Source organism: Myotis lucifugus, unplaced genomic scaffold, assembly GCF_000147115.1.
Source record: "Myotis lucifugus unplaced genomic scaffold, Myoluc2.0 scaffold_923, whole genome shotgun sequence".
Classification (NCBI taxonomy): Eukaryota; Metazoa; Chordata; class Mammalia; order Chiroptera; family Vespertilionidae; genus Myotis; species Myotis lucifugus.
In genome coordinates, this window is record NW_005871971.1 from 118,351 (window position 1) to 137,518 (window position 19,168).

Below are 19,168 nucleotides of genomic sequence, written 5' to 3' on the forward strand. Positions count from 1 at the left end.
GCATCCTTTTCTCTCCCTAAGATGCCTCCTGGAATAGAGGTTCCGAAAAAGCCAGGTGCGTGACCGAGCACCCCCGGAGCCCCGCTCGACCCTCGGCCCACCCGCGAAAAAACACCCCTGGTCCCCTTCTCTCAGAAGACGGTGCACACAAATGGCCCGGGTGGCGAGCGGGGCTCGTGGAGGGAAAAAACACCCGTGAGCACTGGGTGTTGGTCATGGCGGCGAGGGGCACTGCGGCAGAATTTTTTCCTCCCTTCTTTGCTGCAATCTGGGTGCGGCTAGAGCAATTTGTCATAGAATCTGGGGGGCTCATTTTTCCAGCCAATCACTTTTGGAGAAATGAGCGCATTGCAGCAGAATGCGCTGACGTCAGAGACCACCCCTTCTGCGCCTCCATATAAACCCCACCCAGCCAGCCCCTAGCGCAGACGGCGACGAGCTGGATGGAGCGCGCCTTGGCTTGCTGGCCTGGGCCGCAGCTCCTCCGAAGAACCGGGGCGCCCACGCGAGAATCTCCCCGCCAGGTGAGTCGTTGGCCATCCTTGGCGGAAAGGATGTGCAAAATAAAGGCTACACCCTCGTCCGGGTCGGCCGCTGTCCTCCTGGACATGCCGAAGGACGAAGGACAACCGCCGGGACCTTCTCTGAAAGGTGGCCACCTCGCCTGGTCCCAAGCATCGGCAACAAAATGCTGTCAGGAAGGAAAATCTCGAGGCACATTTTTTTGGGGGGGGGGGGGGAATCAGGGCCCCATTTTCGTCCAGTTCATGAGGGTAGGGAGGGTGGTGGGGGCTTAAATGAAGAGGAGTGGGAGGAATCGGCCCCAAACCCATGTCGGAATCCCGTGTCCCGTGGTCACTGGGGTCCAAAGCCCCGATTTTCTGTGTTTAAAGCTACCTTTCGAACCACAAATGGTGGGAGATATGGCGGCCGACGCATTCTGCATGCCCCGCGGATTAGGGGGGAAAAGCACCCGAAGAGAAAGGTCTCCTGGGCATAGTCCTCCCACCCCCCAGGTTCTGGTGAGCACGTTGGTGGCCTGTGGGCGTGAGGAGTAGAGGTTCTTACCCGCCAGGGATTCCCGAGGCAAGCACACAGATTGAGTGCAGAGCCCGCGTTAGTGAAAAACGAAGAGTAAAATTTCTAACCGATATCATCTGGGTTCACTCGGATAAACCTCCTTGTTAACGGTGGAGAGAGATGGCGCCCAAGTGCAAACCTGCCAGAAGCCCCCCACGATCAGTTCTGTAGGAAGGGCGGACGGAGGGAGGGCCCAGTAATTGGGGGTCCTGGCAGAGGAGAAAAGGGGGGTGGGTTGGCGTGGAGAGAAGGCTGTCTGGGAAGCAAGAGGGAAGAGAGGAAAAAGCAGAAAAGGGGGTGTGTTTGGGAGGTCTGGGCGCCGTGAGCTGGGAATTGGGGGTCGGAGGGTCCTTTCAGCATTGCGTGATGGTCTCTGGAAGATTCTGACATGTTGCGGGCTTTTGATTTTTGATAAAAGTCGCCGTTTGCCATTTCCTTTGTCCCTGTCAAGCCCCCCCATACCACCCCCTCCCCACTCAGGGATGGCGGGCTGTGTGTGTGTGTGTGAGTGAGTGTGAGTGTGATTGTGTGCGCGCGCGCGTGCGTGTGTGGGGGGGCGCTAGCGGGTTGCTACGTGGCAGGTTTCTGGAATGTTTTCTTGATGGCCGGCAGAGGGCGCTGGTGGCACTGCGGAATTTTGGGGGGCGGGGTGGGGAGGGGAGGTGGCCTTTGTTCTTCTGCTGGAGGGGGTCAGGCGTGAGATTTACTGGAGAATTCTGTATTCATTACCCAAGTGGGGAATGTTTTAAGATCCCTAGGTTCACTGGGGAACGGCTGCAGGGTTCGCGCTGGGCGGAGATGCCCTGGTCCACACTGGTTGCGTGACTTGGGGGTCGTGGAAATGCGTGGACGCGGATTAGTTTATTTCATTTGGTTTTCGGTTTGAGGATCTCAGGAAGGTGTGGCTCATTTGAGCAGGATGAAGAGGCCATGCAGTAGTCAATTAGGCGCCATCGTGCGGGGTCTTGGAATTCTTCTGTGGAGAAGGGAGGGAGGCTAGATTGGGGCGGGGGGCGGGGGCGGTTAATGGTGGTTTGGATGAGTTGCGGTGGTTTTGGCCGTGTTTATATTATTTTGTAGAATACCATATTTTGTATCATGTGTCCAGAGACCACTGAAATGAGTGAAAGTGTTGTATTGAGAACCAGATCTTTTACGTTTTAATTTGTTTAATTGGACTTACCGAAGGTCGGGGCCAAGCTTTCTGTGTTTTTACTTATTAAAAGTGGAATCATGTTCTGGAAAGACCCTTATGGCGAGTGTTTTCTTGATATCCTCATGTCTCTTTGGTGACCCCCACTGTTGCGAGACACAGAAGGCCCTCTGGGCGGTTGCGTGGGGGTGCTGCTGCATGCCCACAGGTGGATTCTGGCTGGTGATGGCGTGCCTGCGTTTTAGGGGACTTAGTGGTCTTGCGTGATGAGCTGGGGTGGGCTGTGCCCACCCTCATAGCCTGAGACCTGTTGGGCGCTCTCCCGCCCATCTTATGCCAGCTGTTGCCCTGGCAGCTGCGGGCCAGGCACGGGAGGGGCGAGAGGCGCCCTCCGCAGGTGGCTGTGCTCTTGGGCTCTGGAGCCGACTGTGCGCCCCCTAGCGGTCTGTGCCTGCAAATGTTCTCAGCCCGCCAAATCCGGCTTGAGTTTGCGCATGCGCACAGTTAACACTTGTGTCCTGTCAATCAAGTCCTCCTTACCCCCTCCCACTTCTCTCCCTCCTCCCCTTCCACTTCTCTCCCTCCTCCCCTCCTATTTCTGCTCTCCCTCCTCCCCCTCCTATTTCTCCCATCTCTGACCCCTCCCATTTCTCTCCTTCCCCCTCCCCTCCCGTTTCCCTCATCCCCCCCTTTACTCCCTCCTCTTTCTGATTCCTTCCTTCCTCTGTACCCCTCCCTCTTCCCTCCTAACCCCTCCCTCTTCCTCCTCACCCCTCCCTCTTCTCTCTTCACCCCTCCAACTTCCTTCCTAACACTCCTCCTCCTTTGCTCTACTCCCCTCTTTTTTCTAATTGCGCGCACTCTTCTGCTGTTCCTGCGCTGGCCATTAGAGGTCATCAAGATGGTTTCTAATATGGCCCCCTCCCATGCTATAGGTTCTCTCTTCAGGGATGACATCACCATTCACCTCCTTGTCTTCAAGGACCACCTGTCGAAGCCCAGCTGCTGCCAAGGTGCTTGCTGCTCATCTCTACCTTATGGTATGCAACCCCTCCTTGTGGTGGTTTATGTACAACATGGCGGCCAAATCCACCCCTGCCACACTCCTCCCACTACCCCCAGACCCATGAGCAATTAAAGGACAATTTTAAATTTTAACTAATTAGTTTTAGTTATAATTAACTCATTTAAATTTTAATTAGTACCTAGAATTGGGCTTTTAAGCGGTTCCTTTAACCTTTGATCAATTGCAGAAGACCTCAGGAGCGCCCATTTTTGGATCCCACCCGCATACCAAGCAGCCACTGGCAGAGACCCCCCAGGACCAGGACCACAGAGGCTGAAGAGGACCAGAACTGACCAACCAGCTGTTCCTCTTGGCTAAAGACTTAATCCAATGCCCTAGTGAGGGGGCATTGGACATTAACCCCTGACCTTTGCTATGCTTGTGCCTATTGCTATGAATACTTTCCTGTAAGTCTCTGCTTGTGTTAATATGCCAGCGACCTGGAGTGTTTCCCTCCCCAAGAAGGTGTCAGTTTTTCTCAGCTGACCCTATTGTTGCCCGGATGATGTCCTGAATAGAAGGATCCCTTTGGGAACTTCTCAGGAGGGGGACCTGGGCCAAGGGCTCCGCCAGCATCTCACTGGCAATTCCAAAGCCGTGGTGGGCTTCTGGAATAAGCATGTGCCCTGACGTCATGGGCATCCCCGTCCTTTCCGGGGAATGGTGATGAGAAGAGCAACCTCCTAGGGTTGTTGTGAGTATTAAATGAGCCAAATTAGCCTGGGGCAGGGCTGGGCACAGAGGAGGTGTTCCGCAAACATTTGTTGAAAGTTTGATCGGTCAGTCCATCCCCATCCGAGTCACTTGTCTGATGCCTCTTGTTTATTTTCCCACAGCTCTCCGACAGCCCCTGTCCACGGGGCTCTCCTGCACAGGTAGGGCGCCACCAAGAAGGGTGATGGGCTGACTTGAATAGGAACATCAATTATGCATGCAGTCATTTCCAGAGCACTTTCTATGATCTTTGACTATGTTATTTCTATGTCAGACATATAGGTGATGATCATTTACAGATAAGAATGAATTTGGCCTTGGCTTGGGTCATGTTATAAAGGTGGGTGGGGATTGAATGGCCCTTCTATGGGACAGGATTTATTCACATTTACAGTGAGGGCACTGAGGCTGGAGGAGCGTAAGTATTTTGTCATAACTGCTGGCAAGACGAGGGGTCAGAGTTGGACCCTGGGTGACATTGTAGCTACCTCTTACCCCCCTGGCCCAGAGTTAGACTCAGAGCTCTTGATTTCTAATCAAGCATTTGACAGCAGGACCGTCTGAAATCCTAGCTGCCTAGGGGGGCCTTGGGGGTCTGGGTGGCCCCAATGCTGCTACCATGTGCTGGCTCCACCTCAATAATGGTGTGACCTTACACAAGTCGCTTAACTTCTCCAGGTCTCAGTTCCTTTCATGGTCTAAATGAGGATTAAAAAAAAATAAAAAAACCCACCCGCCTTTATCTACCCCACACGGTGCTTTTGAAGACCAAATGATGTAACTACTAGGAAAGTGCTTTGCAAATTGCTGTGGAAATTGCAAGGTCCTTAACACTCTGATTGTTCGCACGCCCAGCCCTAGTAATTGGGCTAGCACCCAGTAGGTGCTGTGAGTGTGTGCGCTCAATAAATAAATTTCAAAATGAATAAAAACAGAATTAATTCAACAAACCTTTTCTGAACACCGACAATATGCCCAGCACACCAGGCCTGGTACGTGACACAAAGATGATGCAAACAGTCTCTTGGAAGCTAATTGGGGTCCTCATTTGACCAGCACTTTTTTTCGTCCCCTTTTAAGCCAAGCAGTTTTGTCCAGACAAGACAAAAACAGCTCAGGCCGCTTTGAGAAGCCCAGCTTGGTGGAGACAATAGCTCCCGGGCCTCTGAAAGGGCCTGATTGGATTATATGGCAAATGAAGGTGGAAGGGTGACTTGGGAGGTGACGAATGAAGTGGGCGGAGATCTGCTTTGAGTTAATCCAGGCTATTAGGAGGGAACCTTTTGTCTTCCAGAGGCTTTTGCCACTGCTTTTTACATCCTTAATGTAAGGACGCATAATTTATGGTCAGTGAAATCCAGGCCCCAGTGAGATTTGAGTGGGCTGTAAACTCAGGCCTCCCACTACCAGCGAGTAAATACAGTGAACGCTAAGTCTCCCTTTGCCGCTTGCAAAGGCCTTTTTGCAATTGTCAATTCATTTGAACCTCACAACTCCCTGTCCCGACCCGGGGCTGGCCTACCGCCTCCCAGGGGATCCGAGGCTGTCAAGGGGCCCTTCAGATTGGGGTCCACACACATTTGCACCCCCCTTGCGTTGTAAAGGAAGAGGTGTCCTCTGCACTCGTCATTCCTGTCTCACCTCCAGCCTCCAGTTATCTCCTCCGGCTTCCTAACTGCTCTCTCCGCAGCCTGAGCCTCCGGCTCCTCCTGTCCTCCTGTCTGGCCACTACCGTCTCTCTCTTTCCTTTCGCAGCCACGCTTCTCCAAAGGCCTGTCTCCACTTGCTGTCTTCCTTCCTCACCTCCAATTTCCTCTTCAACCCACTGCTTCCTGCCTTCTCTGCTCCGTCCAGCGGCTTTCACTAAGGTAATGACTTTTCTGTAGCTTAAACCTGGGTAGTTTCCAGCTCATGGACACACGGACACATTTCCAGTCTTCCTCTCAGGTGGCTCTTGGGCTCTGGTTCACACCTATTGACACACACTCCCTCTAGAATCCACAGGGACACCTGCCCCAGCATCCCTTCTCGTAGGACCTCACGTAGCCAGAGCTCCCAACTTCTGGAACTTGCCTTTCACCATCCCTCCTTGGAGTTGAGTCCTGGCTGACCCACCTAGTGCTGAGGCCCTACGTTAGGTCAATTTCTCCAAGCCACTTCTTTCTCAGTCGCAAAATAGGATTAATAATGTTCACCTGGCAGGTCTGGCGAACTATCTTGCAGGTAAGAACCAGACACTATTTGAGGCACTTGAAATAAGGTCATTAAAGTATTCGTAAGAAAATTCAATTAGAGTCACCAACAGATTTTCTTACAGGTAAAGTTCCCACGGGGAGGGCCATAGAGAGAAGAAAGAAGTGGGGGGAGGGGGCAGGGAGAGGTGGGAGAGAAAGGAAAGAATGAGAAAAGGCACCAAAGACAATAAAGTAGGGAAGGGGACTTAGAAAATATTAACATCGGCGGAAAACACATCTAGGGAAAGGTTTCCTCTAGTGTCGGGTTGGGCTAAAATAAACAGGAAAAGGGTTTTAAATTAATGATCCAAGTGACAAGTCCCAGGAAGCTTTCAAATCAAATTGCCCCGTTTTGGGGTTTTAACTCCTATCAAGTTTAACCTCTTTACCGCCTTCATCCCGGTTAAACTCTACGTGGCCCCTTGGCTGGTGATTAAGTCCTGAAGGTACACATAGTCTTTCAATGAATGAATGGCCAACAGAAAGCCCTTCCCCTCCCCCCAGCTGTGTTTTTCAGTTTCCTTGCACTTTCCGCCCTTTTCCCTTAATGAACACAGGGCTAGTCTTGGACCTTGTCAAGGAAGAGGCTGCAGACGCTAATGAGGGAGCTGCTGGGCTCCAGTGTTCCTCTCATAAGGAGCCTTCTTTGTCTGTGAAGGAAAAACACACTGATTATCATAATGAGGTGAACTGCCGTCTGCAGGGCAGAGGCGATGGTCCCAAGGCCACGCTTGTAATTTCGGGGCCGGGGCCCAGGGTTCCTTTGCTCCTCGTTTCAGCCTTGGCGAGGCCCATTGAGTGGGGCTGAAGGTGGAAGGCGGCTTTGGGGAGAGGGTTGCTTTGCAGAAGGTTCCTTTGTTGGGCCCGGCGGGCAGCTGCACTGGGCCAGGGGCTGCCTGCCTGTTGAGATTCACACACAGATGAGGACACGGGGTGCGGGGCTCCCACTCCAGCATGCACCTTCACTTGTTTCAGCGTCCACCGGACATGAAAAAGCATGCCACGTCACAGGTGTAGGGCCCCGGGGGATTATCACAAAGGCACCCCCTGGAAGGGTATGGTTTGGGGTTCACGCTTTGGTCCCGCATTCTAAGGAGAGTGAGGTTCAGAGCACCAGAGGATTGCCAAGGGGACTTTACAATAGATCTTGCATCAGAACATGTCCTATCCACCTGAACCGGCCTGTGCCCCACCTGAACCCCCTTCTATCCTGATACTTGAACTCCCCCTTGCCCGTTAATGTCAGCAGGTCTGGCCAGAGCCTGAAACTTGCCCTGTGTGTCTCCAGTTCTGGACATTTCCCACCCCGGGGTAGATCAATCAGTTAAATTAGGTTATTTTAATTACACTTCAGGCTCTGGCCAGACCTGCAGCCAAATGGAAAAAAACTAAGAGGGAAGCGGGGTGCTTGGGAGCGAGAAAACTTGATTAGTAGGAAATTTACGCCTCTCCCTTCACTTACCTGTCAGCTGAAGGCCGGAATCAGAGTTCTGCCCTCTTCCCAAGTTAGCAAAACCAGCTCTCATCCGGCTCCCCGATAAAAAGGTTGAAGGCCCTACCTTAGAGGTGACCCAGATGTTGCCCAGAGGAGGGGACTGGAGAGGAAAGGAATAGAACAATTTTTGGAGTTTCTAAATGAGAGGATGCATTTTAATAGGGGGAAAAAAATTCCAGAGGACCCTTCTCACCTCAAATTCATACTGATAATTAAAATACAAGCCCAAGGTCACCGGTATTTCAGCATTTGAGCACCTGAGGAGGGGTGGAAGGCATTAGTTGGCCAGGATCTTGGGGGTTTGTGTTATTCCTGGAGCCCCAACTGCCTGGCCCTAGGGCAGTGATGGTGAACCTTTTGAGCTCGGCGTGTCAGCATTTTGAAAAACCCTAACTTAACTCTGGTGCCGTGTCACATATAGAAAATTTTTTGATCTTTGCAACCATAGCAAAACAAAGACTTATATTTTTGATATTTATTTTATATATTTAAATGCCATTTAACAAAGAAAAATCAACCCAAAAAATGAGTCAGAGGTGACACGCGTGTCATAGGTTCGCCGTCACTGCCCTAGGGGAACTGGCTCCCACATCCCCGCCTGCTTGGGTTTCTGGGCTCACCGGTCTCTAGCTTTTCTGTGCTCACCAGCGGAGGGGTCTGAGCTCACGGCTCCCTGAGGGGTGGCACCTGCTTGTGTGCTTGTTCACGTGGGACCCTGCGTCCCACTCTTCCAGCTCAGGTCTTGGGTGACTTCCTGGGTTGACCCCTGACCTCCAGAGCCCACGCTTCTCCACATCCATCCTTCAGTCAACCTTGGAGGCCCCGGTGATGGAGGAGGAGGCTGTAGCCAGGTGGGATCCTAGAGGATGAGTAGGACCCAGAGATGCTCCCCTTCTCCAGCTATTCTGAGCTCCGGTTTCCTGTTTTTGCTTGTTCCCACCTCTGTTCTGCATGCTACCTTCTCTCCTCCCTCACCCCTCCATCGCCACTTCCTAACCCAGTGTTCTGGGGGTGCCCTAGGCCAGCCCACACCTCCTTTGGGTGTCCCAGCACCAGCTTGGCACACGTGGGGCTCAGTAAAAGTATGTGGGATGTTTGTTTGTTTGGGCAGGTGAGTCAACGAAGGACCTCGGCTGCTAGAGGAGTTGTTGGGACGCCAGGAGTCACATGTAGGTCAAAAGGATAGAGAGTGGACTTCAATTTAGGGAGGGGTGGGCACCCCCATTTGAGCAGGGGCCTTGCCGGTCTCGCCCCTTCATTCACTCACGCGGCCAACCTTCATCCAACAGTTGATCATTACTGAGCTAGCCCATAGCCCGGCCCGGCCTGAGCACCCGCCACGCTAGCCGGTCCCTTGATGGCCTCTGCCCTCGGGAGAGTGGGCCGGGGGGTGTCGTTGCCGAGGGCGGCCTGGCCTCCCAGCACTGGCGCAGCGACTGCTCTGTAGAAGGCAGGACAGCGGGACTGTGCGAGGGGCTGGCCTGGTTCGCCTTTGGGCCAGTTGGCCGGTGACCTTTACGTAGCCAGCCTCTCCTGCCCTCTCTGCCTCCCCGACTCAGCCCAGAGCTGAATGCACCCCGGAATGTGGTATGTGTACCCTCGGGCTCTGGCCACATGGTCTCCCTCTTGAGTTGGGGGTCCATGAGCTGGACCCCTCCCTCCATGATACCTGCCTCCCGCCTGGGGCTAAATCTAGCTCCTTTGGCTGGAGACTGTCCTATGCAAAGGACAGGTGGCTGGGAACCTCCAGGGAGCTCAGTTGGCTGCCTACCTGTCTGCTCTACCTGGCGGCTCCTCCCCTGGTCTGTTGCCCACTAGGAGCTCTGCTTTCCCCCTTCTCTGTGCCCAACTCACCTGGCTTCAGCTTCCTGTGGGCCTCAGCTGCCAGCCCGCTGTCTTACCTGCCCCTGCTGCTTCGTCACCCACCTTTCACCTGCTTCCTCTGGCCCTGCTGCTGGGTCCAGACACCCCACAGCCCAAGGAGCCATTTCTCCATCCTGCTGCCCAGGCTGCCAACAGGCCCCCCGTGCCTATGGGACCAGCCCCTGCTGGCATGCTACCTCCCGCAAACATCCTCAAATGCCTACTCCCATTTGCCTGGCTTCCCAGGGTCTGCTCGACCTTCGGTCCTGCCTCCTTCCCTCACAGATCCCTTGTTGTACCCAAGCAGGTAATCCCATGGCCTGCCCCGCCCCTGTGAGTCCCCGGCCCTGCTCACCCCACGTCACCCCAGGTCTCCAGTTGGTTTGGGAGCTGCCACCCAGGCCTTCGGCTTTTCCCATCACTGCTCATTCCCACGAGCCACCTCCCTCCACCGAAAACCAGACTTCTGGTGAGACGGCTCTGCCTTTTCTCGGAGTGTGGCTTTTCTGGGGTGCTGGCCTCGCTGTATTCTAACTTTCTGTCCCTCCCCAAGGTTGACCCTGGGCCGGGTCAGCTGAAGAACTGACGGAAGAGGCAGAAGAGCCCCCGGAGGACACCGCCCTGGACCAAGCCCTCCTTACCAGCCCCGCGCCCAGCCTCTCGCCTCCGTCCTGGTTTGGGGTGAGTGTTTTGCTTTCTTGAAACACCAAGATTTCCTTAACACATTGCGTACCGCATAGAAATCTCTAAGACATACGCCAGGGACCGCACGTTTTTGGGCAAACTGCACGTTATTTAAGTCATCATAATGCACTTTAGGTGTTGTTCTTCAATAATTATAACATTTTTATTTACTTAAACAATTAAACAATTAAAGTTCCTAGTACTTTTTAAACGTATGGTACTGCGTAAAACATTTTCCTCTATGAAGAGGGACCAAACAAAATTTACATAAGTATCTAGATTCGCTCCTTTTTCCATGGGCGTGAAAAACGAGAACACGCGTGAGCGGTCCTTCACAGATGGCACGAGAAACTCGAGAAGACTCCTGAGCGGTACGCAATGTGTTAAGTCCACCTCACATTCAAGAATGTACACATTTAGCTTGGGGGGATCACTACCTTCTACTCCAACTCGGGGCCTGGGAATCTGGCTGCTGCCTGGAGCCCCACCAAGCCAGCGTGTGACGGGGCCACCTGGTTGACCGGATGCTGTGGGGCCCCCCCCCATACGGTAAGTGAGGAGCGTCCAACTCTGGTCTGGGCCCCGAGAACCGGCTTGGGTCAGGCACATCATAGGTCCTCAACAAAGCTTCACTGAGCATGCTCATGAGATGAATGAGGGTGCACTGCTCTCTCAAGCACCCCCGACTTGTGGAGACGCGGCAGTAGGAATGCCTGTCTGCTCCGCAGCTAGAGAAACATTTCTGCCCCAGGCCATGGCCACGTCAGTCCCTGAGAGAATGCGGGCTCCTCGCACACGAGGCTTTGATAATGTCCTTTAATCAAATAGTGGTTTTGAGTGAGTTCTCCTCTCGGCCTCTTTTCCTTCCCCCTGAAATTGCAGCGAGACGGGAATGTTTGTGTTTGTTTACACACAATCAGTGATGGTGGGGAGGAAGAAGAAAGCGGGGTGGCAGTCACCCACCAGCCCAGGCGTCACCCGTCTCCGCGGTTCCCTCGTTCACGCCACCGGGGCGCTCGGGGCGGGGGTCCTTCTGTGGTGCCGGAGCCCAGGTTTGCCTGCAGGCCCAGAGGGTCCACTTGGGTGTCCTGGGAGGCCCCCCACAGCGACGGGGACAGCTAAGCAAGGTGACAGGAAGAGAAGAGGCTTTGCTGCCGGCACCCTCCTTTCTGGGGTCCTGGTGGCTGAGTTCAGGAAAGGGTGAAGCCTGCGTCCCGTGGAGGGACTCTGGGGGTTTTCGGAGGTGGCAGCCCAGTGGGGGTGTCCTGGTGAGCGGCTGGCCCTGTGCCTGGCCAGCCTCTCGCCTGCTGCTCCCGGGGGGGGGGGGAGGCTGCTGGATGAACGATGAGCGCAGACTGCCAGGCGTCCAGCCGGGAGGTGAGGGAGACCTGTAGGCCAGGCTGAATCTGATTCAGTCCCCCAGATGCCAACACTCGCCCTTATTCGAGGTGGGTCCTCGGGGTCCCACGCAGCACCCACAATGCTTTTGAGGGCATTTGCAGGGCAGCTCCTTCACAGCCCCGCCTCCTCCCCGAAATGGAACCGGGGTGCGGATATTGCAATAAAACACATCGGTGCAGGCAGAGAGGGGCGAGGGACGCGGACCCGGGCAGTACTGCCCATGTGTGTGCTTGTTCTCGCTCCGGGGGGAGCCCAGCAGGCTGGAGAGAGGTGGGGTGTGTGTGCCCAGGGCTAAGCCCAGGGAGGGGCCCCAGGAAGATGGTGCCCTGTGATATTTACTCCACAGCTGGCATTTGCCAAGCCACCTGCGAACACGGTGCCGAGGAAGACAGGCGGGGGCGGGAACTTTACACAGAACTCCTGGGGGGCTCGGTCCGGAGCTTCCCGGAGAGGTCCGTGGAGCTAGCCTGAGGCAAATGCCCAGGGCTTCTAGACTCCTCCTTAGGGCCATCTCAGGACTCCTTCACGGGGGGCTGAGCTGAGGGGCAGAGTCAAGGTGAGAGCAAGTGCCCAGCCAGTTCCAGACTTTGCCCCTCACCCTGCTCAGTCGTTTGGGGTGGCCGGGCTTTGGGCGGAGCTGTATTTCAGGTACACTTGTGAATGGTCAATTCCAGGCAAATACACGTGTTGGGGTTCGTGTGGCATAAGCCATTATCAAATAGATAATAACAGATCAAATTCTCAATGAAAGAAGTTGAATGTATCGTAAATCAGCCTTGCATCCCAGTCATCCCAGGAATGGCAGGAGGGCCGTTGTTAAGTGTCAAAAAACCTTTTGCAGGAAAATTCTTTTTTGGTGGATCGGTCCATCCTTGAGCAGTATGGGGTAGCAATGAGACCCGGAACAGCCAGAGGACTCTGTGGTGGTGGTGGGTGGCGGTTTTCTGGCCATTTTGTCCTTATCCTCAGCTGTTCCCCGGGGTCTGCTTCTACCCGGATGCTTTCGGATGGGCACGGATGTTGGGGAAGAGGCGGTGGCCTTGTCTGGAAGCTGGCCCTCCCGCCCCGCCTGCCTCCCCGGGGGCAAGGGAGAGGGGCCGTGTGTCACTCAGCCGCTGTACGCGTGGGGAGGGAGAAGGTGCTCCCTCTTGGCACCCCCCAGTTTGCCCTCCTGCAGCCTCCAGGGTCCCTGCCCTTGTGCCTCCTGACTCGTGATTCAAACCCCAAATGTCTTTCCAAGCACATTTCTCCAAGTAATGTCGAAGCCTGGCAAGACCCAGGGCAGCGCGATGCATGTGTTTCTCATTCGTTCATTTACATGCAGAAATTAGCCGTGTTTTTATGTGCAATCTGACGTCCAGAAAGAAAAGGAGAATCTGTCCATCTCTAATGAGCTTGCTAATGAATTTTTCCTTGAAAAGAGGAAGGCGGCTTTACACAGAATTTACACAATTTTTCCTTGAAAAAAAAAAAAAAGGGAAGGTGGCTTTACACAGAACTGACCCAAATTAAGGTCCCACAGGGTTACAGGGCCATGGCCAGTGTAGAAACCAGCAGCGTCGGCTCAGCGTCTCAGAGTCAGGAAAGGTGCGAAGGGAGGGAGCCCTCGACAGTACCCTCCTGGGTACCCGGGCGCTGCAGTAGGACGGGACAGGGAGAGGGGTCCCAAGTTCACTTGGGTCCAGTAGAGGTGGGGGGACCCCCTACTTTTGCCAAGCCAAGCTGCCCGGTACCTAAGAGGGGCATCGTTGAGGTGCCCATACATCCTGGCACTTCTAGTGCCTCCCTAGTGCATTTTAGACACTTGGACCCATATTCCAGTCTTCATTGGAAAACGGATCGCTCGAGCCATTGTTGGGGGAACTCAGGGCGATTAGAAAGTCACCAGATATGTCTCTATTTGTCTTCTCAGCTCCCTGCCCGCCTCAGTCCTCGGTGGTCACGGGGACCAGTGAGCAGAGCAGGTGCTGGGTGGCTGAGGCCAGGGTGGCCCCACCTTGGGGGGATGTGTGTGAGAGAGGAGTTAATTAAGGGAAAGGATGGCGGAGGGTATAGACATGACTCTCTTAATTGCTCTCCAATTTCTTTGGGCTTAGAAAAAAATCCAGATGGAGACTTCTTAAATCCCCCACCCTGGGGGTCGGGGCCAAGGAAGGCTCCCCACCACCTTTTGCTTGGCGTCGCTCTGCGCAGTGAATAGGGTCTTTGGCAGGGGCTTAAGGAGGAGACTCTTAGCCTGGGAGCTCCCAGGGCCGGTTCAGCTGGGAACAAAGGCTCGGGCAGAAAGGAATGTGGGGGAGCCCCGCGGAGCACAGCCACCTGGGGTAATTGGGAGGGCTGAGTGCAGATGAGTTTTCCCAGGTCTGTGAATACATTCTTTCAATAGAAGGTGCCTTTTCTTCAGATGAAAAGAAGAAAACCTCAATTACCTTCCCCTGAGGAGGAGGGTGTGGGAGTGTGTGTGTGTGTCCCCTCTGGGGGCTGCTGCCCCCGCGGGCTCCCTTGCCCTTGTGTGTGTCTTCAGAGACGCAGACAAGAGGCGACACAAAAGGCGTGCTCAGCCAGCCATGCCAGCGCGTGACCCCGGCCATGCTCGCGCTCCGTGTTCTAGGGCTTTCTTTCTGCGAGATTCTCAGGAGGAAGAATCGGTGGCTGTGCCTATAAACAAGAATTTGATCAAACTGGGCCCGGCGCCCGAGAGACAGCCGGAGAGACAGAATGGGGCCAAGGACAAAACTCCAGAATGGAAAGTTGGGGAAGGAGGACAGTCAGGGGGCCAAAGGCTGACCGCATGTCTGTGCTGGCCGTCCAGGGCCGCAGCTGCGTGGCTCCTGCCGCCTCCTGGCCCTTTGTTGAGGCCACCCACCGGTGGAGAGGGTCCTTCCCACCAGGCTAAGAAGTTGGGGTGACGACCTGGGGATCCACGGAGCTGTGCTGGGATCAGGAAAGGTGGGGGAGAGTCGGTAGGGACCCCGGGAGCAGGAACAGCCCGGAGCAAGGGGACCTGTTGAGATGGAGGGAAAACAGAGCCACCATTGCCCCAAACTGCCCCGAGGGCTTGAGTCCCCTCCCTGGGAACCAGGGCAAAGTCCCTGCAAGAGAGGAAGGAGTCCCAGGTCTCAGTCTTGGCTGGTGTCTGTGTGACCACTGGCTTCGGGACCTCAGTTCTCCCATCTGTAAAGTGAGGCAGTAGCATAATCAGGTGTGCATAATCCATGAGGCAGAAGAAGCCCGGGCATCAGTATTGGACAGGCCAGGGACGGGTCGGAGGTCCCAAGTGTCCAGATTGGGCCCATGAGTCTCCTAGGTGGGCACTGGGATGAAGGCACACCCCCGCTACTTGGGACTGGCCAGGTGGTCAGAGGAGAGCTTGGGACCCAGGGTCAGGCAGCAGCCCTAAGAGGCCTTTTGGACACCTGGTTCCAGCCTATGCATAGCACTAACTGCAGTTGGCCCCTGTCTGTAGTCCGCTGGGACTCAGTTTTCCCATCTGTGAAATGGGGCGGTGCCTAATCACCATTATCTGAGTGCCCCTGTTGCTGTGGGACCCTCCCAGCTTCCTCGGTGGTCACCCGTGGCCTGTTTGTTTGTTTGCTGGGTCTTTAGAGTCAGGGGCTGAGATTACTGGCCCATTAGTTTCCAAGAGATGTACTTTAGGGACAAGCAAACCAGAGCCCAGGTGGCAGGCCTGGCTGTGAACCTGTTGCGACGCTGGCTGCACTCGACCAGCCTGGCGGTGGGGTTGCAGCCAGTAGCCGGCCTCCCGGTCAGCTTCTCATGAACACAGAGTCTAATAGTGCTCACGCCCCACACTCGCTCCAAGGGGCTGTGTGGTGCGAGGATTGCATTCTATGGAGCACTTTTCCAAATGTGTGGGCCGCCGGCCAGTCCTGGAAAACCTCTGGGCAGTGGAGCGGTCACTGTGTAATGAGACCGGCCCGCGGCTGCAGTCCCAGGAGGGTGCGGCGGCCACACCTTCCCTGTGGCTCACCCTGGGCCTTTGGGTCACGAGACCCTTGGCAACACACAACACCCCAGTTGGCAGCCTGGCCCGCTCAGCCGAGCACTTCCCGCAGAAGCCATCGGGGTGGCAAGTTCTGGAAAAGTGATCAGCCAGCGGCCCTGTGCCGCTGCGCGCCTCAGCCCGGCTTTGCAAACATTCCCAGCCATCTCTCTGTGCTTCAGTGGGCGCTAACAAACAGCTCCCGGAGCCTCGGTCAGGCTGCACCCGTCATTACCATGGTGGGCTGCCGCTTTGTTTGGTGACCTTGGTTACTACAATACCTGCGAGCTGAAACAAGGAATCAAAAAATTGCCAGCTTCAATTAGACCAGCAGACTGCCTTTCCCAAGGCTGCCTCTGCCATTCTATCCATTAACGGTACCCATACGCCAAATAGGCCCTAATTCTCTCTAATTGCCCACTCCTGGAGCAAAGAGTGAAATTCCAGGAAGAGGCATATGTAAACATCCTTCACCGCCCACCAAGGGGGGGGTGAGGCGGCTGAGGGGGCCGGCGACAGAGAGAGGGGACAGGATTTCAAAAGATGTTCCAATTACCGCTCTCATTTTTGTAAATGGGCCCATAATGCACAGGGCCCTGGCCCTCACAAAGGTCCGGGAAATGAGTTCTGCACAGACCTGCTTCTCAGGGCGGCTCTAAACATCCAGTGATTTGTCCCCAAAGACAGGTCAGATCACTTAGGTTCCATGTGCTTCCAGAAAAGAGTGAGTTTAAAGATCTTGGGATGCTGAACGAGAATGCTCTAACCCCGTTAAGCCGGGGAGGAGATAGGGGGTGTGTCCACGGTGCTTTCTGGGTGGATCTGGAGCTCTGCATACCTTTTTGCGAGGTCTCCCAGGCACCAGTGTGTGACAGTCGTTCCTCTGGACCCCGTAAGGGGACCTCGTGTTTTCCTGTGGCGCCAGGCACTGGCTCATCTTTGCAGCTTCTCTGACATTGGTTAAGGTTTCAGCCCAGGACCGTGTTATTAGCACAACACGCAAATCCAGGCCTGCGTCTTCCCAGAGCAGCCTGGGGTCTGCATGAAAGTTCATCCAGGGCAACCAGGGACTCTGAGGGCGCATGGTCCCCCCACCCCTAGCAGAAGCAGGTCCCATTAAACTACCTAAGAGACCAGAACAATCCCCAAAGTACTTCCCTGCTCCTGTCCTGGGGGAAGTGGCCGTGCCCGCGGTCAGTCCTGCTGCAGGTTCAGGCTCTGGAGTCCCTCTGTCCCTTAGGGCCCCGTGGGTGGTGGGTGGTGGGAGGGCCACCGCAGGTGTCTCAGGCTCCTGGGGGGGCGAGGCACATCTCAGGTGGTAGGTATCTCACATAATCAGAGGTCCTGGAACCCTCAGATAACCAGTCTGCCCTCGGTCACTCACGAGCTATAACTGCTTCATCAGTACTTATTTTTAAAAGACTTTTTGTGTTTTTTTTTTGGATAGAAAAGCAACCCATTAGGGAATAACAGTGTTCGGGAAGCTCAAGGCCAGGGAAGGAGTTTTGAGGAGGGTTTAGAGGTAAAAGGTGTATCCCCAGTGCCCCATTCAGATGTTGGGGGCCCCAGTGAGTGATGCAGCAGGGAATGGAGAGGCAAAGGCAGCAGGGGTATCCCCAGTGGCTTACGTCAGGGCAGGGGAGTTGGCGAGAGCCTCTTCCTTGGGGTTCCCTGGAGGGCCAGGGGCAGCCTGCGCCCTCTCATTCTCTCCCCAGTCTCGGGCTCCGCCCTCTCGCCTGTTCAGACCTCAGCCATTGTAGACCACCTGTTGGCCACACCTGCTTACCTTCACTAGACTCTAATAAATGTATGTTCAAAATCCACTCACTTAAAAATTTGTAATGAATAGACTATTTCTTCTGAGTAATTTTAGGTTTACAGAAAAAGTCAGTGGTGAATCCAGAGAATTCCATTTCACCCCCACACCCCCACTTTCCTGTCATTAGCATCTTGCATTAGTGTGGCACATTGTTACAATCGATGAGCCAATATACGGTTGGCTTTCTGGATCCATGGGTTCTGCACCCATGAATTCAACCCAACGTGGATTGAAAATATTTGGGAAAATAGTCACGTTGCTGCTGACAACGTGTGTTGTGTCGTGAGGCCTACAGTGGCTGCTGGCTGCGTCTACTGAACACACACAGGCTTTTTTCTTGTCGCCATTCCCTAAACAATCCCCTGTAACAACTACTTACACAGCATTTACACGGTATGAGGCATGACAAGCAACCTAGAGGTGATTTAAAGTCTGCGGGAGGGTGTGCATGGGTGACACGCCAACACTACACCACTTCAGGTGAGGGACAGGGCACCCGCGGATTTCGGTATCTGAGGGGGGTCCTGGAACCAATCCCCCGTGGACGCGGAGGGAAAACTCTATAATGACCTACCTGCCTTTACCCAACTCACTTTCTTTAAACTCAAAATTTAAGGCAAATGCTTGAAGTCAGTGACCCTTAATGCCGCCCATAACCCACTTCTCTGTGTCATCCCGGGCCAGCTGCTCTGCTGGTCACCTGGCCACCACCTGGCTGCACTGTTGACATCTCCCTGAGCACATGCTGATGGCCGCTCTGCCCTTCCAGCCAGGCAGAGTGCCCTTCCAGGGAGCATCCCATCCCGTTCATGCTTTTGTTGTCCAGCTCAGCTCTCCCTTGGGCAGTGGCCCTAAACTCTTGGATTTCACAAAACAGAACTTAGTACACGGGCAGCACCAACCGCAGGAGCCATGTTCCATGCTGTCCCCTGCCCTCTCCGCTCCATCTGTGGCTGAAGTTGGGGTGGGGAGCTCGGCAGGCAGGCGAGTGCGAGACCAGTGTATTAAAAAGAGAGACGCTGCCCTAGCCGGTTTGGCTCAGTGGATAGAGCCTCGGCCTTCGGACTCGAGGGTCCCGGGTTCGATTCCGGTCAAGGGCATGTGCCTTGGTTGTGGGCACATCCCCAGTGGGAGGTGTGCAGGAGGCAGCTGATCGATGTTTCTCTCTCATCGATGTTTCTAGCTCTCTATCCCTCTCCCCTCCTCTCTGTGGAAAATCAATAAAATATATATTTACAAAAAAAAAGAGAGATGCTTGGTGTCACCAGTTCCATACTTGCTAGACGTGGGGGAGTCCCTGCTCCATTCAGTTGGATGAGGTTCTCTTCAGTGACTAGTGCCTTGTCTTTCCAGACGAAGCCATCGTCCGGATTCGTCGTGGGATGGGACGTCAGACACACGCCCCCGCGCCCTCCACCTGTGAAATCGTAAGTTCCCGGAATGCGGAGCACACACCTATGGCCTTGTCACTGAGGGTGGGGGGCCGCCGCTCTGCACACCGCCAGGCGAGCCTTGTGGGAGGGACTGCTGAGCACTGGTCTGCTGGCAGGGAGGTGGGCGCCCAGCAAGCCAGTCGAATGAGGACCTTGGGGGGCTCATGTTCTAAGGCAGGACCTCCAGCCTCTTGTGTTGTGGCAAAGAATTCTATAGGCGGCT

The 19,168-nt window shown here is 54.7% G+C and overlaps 1 long non-coding RNA gene across 3 annotated transcripts; it reads left to right on the forward strand.

Annotated features, from left to right (window-relative positions):
- Positions 1-435: 435 nt before the first annotated feature.
- LOC111824104 lies at positions 436-18,958 on the forward strand. 3 transcript variants are annotated; one of them, XR_002827207.1, is made up of 6 exons: positions 436-524; positions 3,169-3,273; positions 3,487-5,881; positions 9,913-10,074; positions 10,159-10,286; positions 18,866-18,958. It is a non-coding gene; the product is annotated as an uncharacterized LOC111824104 (long non-coding RNA). The 3 variants fall into 3 exon arrangements; XR_002827206.1 differs by having other exon boundaries at positions 3,487-4,174; positions 5,769-10,074; XR_002827205.1 differs by having other exon boundaries at positions 3,487-10,074.
- Positions 18,959-19,168: the final 210 nt, after the last annotated feature.